The sequence below is a fragment of the Micromys minutus genome (assembly GCF_963924665.1).
Source record: "Micromys minutus genome assembly, chromosome: 5".
Lineage (NCBI taxonomy): Eukaryota > Metazoa > Chordata > Mammalia > Rodentia > Muridae > Micromys > Micromys minutus.
In genome coordinates, this window is record NC_137974.1 from 5,839,149 (window position 1) to 5,843,256 (window position 4,108).

The window sequence follows — 4,108 nt, forward strand, 5'->3', positions numbered from 1 at the left end:
AGGGTGCTACTTTTTAGGTACTGCACTGTTTCATATGTAGTAACTCACTTATTCTTTCTGATGAACTTAAAAAAATGTGCATTATATTTTTGTGGTGCAGATAAGTGAACTCAGGAAATTATGCATTCTAGGCAAACACTATACAGTCTATTTTAAAAGTATATATTAATTTTTATTTCCACTTTATAGAAGAGGAAATTGAAGCACGTGGAAGTTATGTGACTTCTCCCAACATTCTTCAGTGTCTTAGAGTTCCTTCTGCACTTTTGATATTTACCCCAGGGATCATGGGAGGCTAATGAATACTTTTAGTGGGGGAAGAAACACCTTAGTATTTGTATTTGGGGGAAGCTTGGTAGCAGTCACAGGCTCCAGGTGAGAGATGCTAAGAGCATGTGTGTTAGGGCTGTAGTCATGGAAGGGGGCAGATTGGGTTGAAAAGGAAAATGTGTTTGGAGTAAACCAAGACAGCTAAAGAGCTGGACAGAAAGATGCTATCGAAGACAACACTTTTCAGTTTTGTTAAATGCGGTGAACTGTGGGTTCTACTTTGGATTTGTGAAGTTTGATGAGTTTTATGGGAGCGATTCGTGATCAAAAGAATGGGCCAGACTCTGATTCTAGAAGGTGCGTATGGATGAGTGAATGGAGTGGATGGGAAGGCTCAAGGAGAGAGCACCTGGAGTAGATCCAGCCTTGATGAATTTTATGAACAATGATCATCCAGAGGAAGGTCAGCTTGTTGAGGGGATTGCAAAGGAGGTGGCCTGGGCCAATCATTAGGAGGATGTGATGACACAGTGTCTGGAGAGAGCGTACTCATGGGAGAGGCTGGGTGATGAGGCCGATGTGCTCCTGACAGATGAAAATCATAGCCAGGGGACCAGCCAGCATGGGGAACATTTTCATAGTTGCTTCCACACATTTCCACTCATTCAAATCAAGGTGCTGGCAGTGTTGTGTTCCTTCAGGAGGCTCTAGGGAGGAGTCTTCCATGCCTTTTCTTCTTGTGATTCTGTGGCTGCATCCCTTCATCTTCTGCCTCCATCTTCACGTGGCCTTCTTTTCTGAATGCCCTTGTGTTTGTACCATTTTTTTTTATTACAGATGCCCTGTTTAATTAGTGAGCAAAGAATGTACTTGTTGCTGAATGAGATCTAAGAGATAAGTCCCAATTATTAAGCAAGTTTCAAACTAGTTTGTGATATGACCTTTATTGAGCTTATCCACCAGAGTGGAAATAATGTCTGTACAAAAACCAAATGTTTGTTACTATAACTTCTGCATCACAATTAAAATGCAAACATTTTAAAAAATGGTCAGTCAAAACCCACTACTTCAGACTCAATAGCTTATTTGAAGCCACAGCAACACTTAAATATGGTTAAGACTCTAATGGAGACATTTAGTTGGTTGGAAGGCTAATGAAACCTCCAACTTGCTCAAATAGAATTACAAAATGGCAAAATTGTTTATCTCAGAGATACAGTCCACTGGAATCACCAGCACTGGACAGCTGTTAAGAATACTTAGAGTCCTGAGATAATAAGGCATCCAGGCATCCTTAGACAGTCTTCCGTTGTCCTTTCTTCCCGATCAGCAGTTTGTGGATGTGTGGGATGACACCACCGCCGGCAATGGTAGCCTTGAGCAGAGAATCCAGTTCTTTATCTCCGCCATGTCCGCGTATAGCACGTTGCAATGAGGGGTAATATGCTTTACCTTCAAGTCTTTTGATGCATTTTCTGCCAAGTCAGGTACCTCTGCGGTGAGGTACTCCAGGATGGCTGCGCTGTACACAGCAGCGGTCGCTCCCACAGGTCCGTGGATGGTTGTCCTAGACTTCAGGTGTCGATGAAGACAGCCCACAGGGAACTAACTGCAAGCCAGCTCGCTGCGAGCAGGAAACCGCCTTTGTCTTGGCCTTTACGGAGTCCTTTCCAGCCATACTTCCAGCCATCTCGGACTGTGCTGAAGCTCATAGGAGGCCAGGAAGACGCTCAGCAAGATCCCGGCGACCACGCCTCAGTCCTACCGCGATTCAAGCTGCCTGCATCCAATTTCCATTTGATAAGGACTTCAGTCACATTAGATTGGGCCCGCACTAGTAGTCATGTTAAGTTTATTATGTGTAAAGTAAACTCATTTTCAAATAAGGTCACATTCACATGATCTGGGGTTAGGACTTGAACACGTCTTTTTGGAGGACACGGTCAACTCAAAACGGAAGCCAATGCTAACTTATTTTCTTCTTGAGACATTTCTTTAAAGCCCTGACTGTCCTAGATCTTGCCTTGTAGACCAGTTTGCCTTGAACTCAGAGATCTGTCTATCTCTGCCTCTTGAGTGCTAGGATTAAAGGTAAAGGCACATGTTACCTTCTGGGGGAAGTCAATGGTAACTTTGAGGGATGGTTTTGGTGGGAAAACAAGAAAGATGTCCAGAGCATGTTAAGAAAGGTTTGGGAGATAGATAATTATAACCACAACCACCACCATCACTACCACATCAATAAAAGATAAATTTTTTTTTTTCATCAGAAGACAAACCAAAGTTAGAGAATGCTTACCTAAGCACCAGCTCCAGCACTTCTGTGTCACCATGGAGACTCACTCTAGCTCTTTGAGCCCTGGTTCCTCACGGGGGCAATAGTCATGTCCTTTCGGCCCATCTTTAGAGTGAACTGGCTCCCTTGTGAAGATTCCAGGAGATATGGACCAGAGAGGCTTTGTAGAATGTAATACAATAGGTTGATTTTATGTGATTCTAGGGGAAAACTTACCCAAATTTGGATTGGATATACATAGACCCAGGACTGTGGAAAACAAGTGGCCCAGGAAGAACAACAGGACCTAGAGCCTCCTTCCTTTCTACCCACCCATGCAGCCTAAAGACTCAGCTGGCTGTGGAGTCAGCTTCCTTCAGGACTCTGAGCACTTGGCCTTGAGGAGCTGTGTTTGCATAGCTTGTATAATGGTGTTTGTCTGCACTCATAGATGGTCTCACCCAACCTTGGAACCTCTCATACAGCTCAAGACATTTAAACCTACACTTCTTGTCTCTTGGGTGTCAGTCAGGGTCACTGAGAACTGTATTTGTTTGGGTCTCAGATCCAGCATCTGTTACCATGGCACATCTCCGGTAGCCAAGTTTCAGAATCATCTATATGTTGACAAAAGGTGGCTTACTTTGCCATAGGATTAGAAAAACTGGCTTGTAGGCAGAAATGGTTGGAGAGGCACAGCTGAGCAAGCTCAGGGTAGGTAGGATCCAGGTACCATTCACCATGGATGAGAGTCAGGTAAGCAGACAGCTGTGGTAGACTGTAAGAAAGGGCAGAGCATCCTTCCACAAGGAAGAGACAATTGGCAAGAGGGACCCAGAAGCCAACCTTGATTAATTTACTCTTTGTTGGGCTTGTCAAGTGTGAAGGCCCAGACACTGAGGTGGGGCTGGGAGGCTGTGGCAGGTGGCTGGTTATTAGGGATGGGGCACTAGATTTGTTTTGCCAGGGCTTGGGGCTCTAAACAGTGCATATTTTCATGAATTTGTTCTGGGTAACAAGAGAGTCTGCATTTCTAACCTTGTGCCAAGGTGGTCCCTAGCACTTTGCACATCCAGTCTTTTACACTTTGATATAGACAGATGCTCTTGGGATGCCTTTCATGCTGTTTTATGGGCCACACTTTGGGTAACAAGGTGAAGGAGAATAGGGTTGAAGCTTGCATTTACTCTGATGGCTTGACTTGCAAAGGCTGAGGCTGGATGCTCCCTGGCTCCCTGAGCTGTCTGTAGTGACTGTATGCCTCTGTGTATGGTCCTGTGGTCTCCAGATGGCACATCTGTTCTCTTTCTCCCTGGACTAGCTTCAGAAGCAGACCATTTTGACATGGCTCACTTGGCATCTTTAGCACGGCCAGGGTGCAGAGCCCCAGAGCCGACCTGTTCATGTCTTGCTTTACTGATTCTTAATTCAGACATTTTTCTTCAAGATTAACATTGCCTCAGCCCAGTTAGGTATCCACACTTATTCAAGTAGCTTTGCCGAGAGGCCAACAAACAGGGGTTGAGGTCTACCGTCAAGTAGGGTGATGGGGACACACTTTCT

The 4,108-nt window shown here is 44.9% G+C and overlaps 1 pseudogene across 1 annotated transcript; it reads right to left on the reverse strand.

The window, feature by feature from the left end:
• Nucleotides 1–1,564: 1,564 nt before the first annotated feature.
• On the reverse strand, nucleotides 1,565–1,960 carry LOC308420948 (histone H2A.Z-like; annotated as a pseudogene). Its single transcript has one exon. The product of its transcript is annotated as a histone H2A.Z-like (transcript).
• Between the last annotated feature and the right edge of the window lie 2,148 nt (nucleotides 1,961–4,108).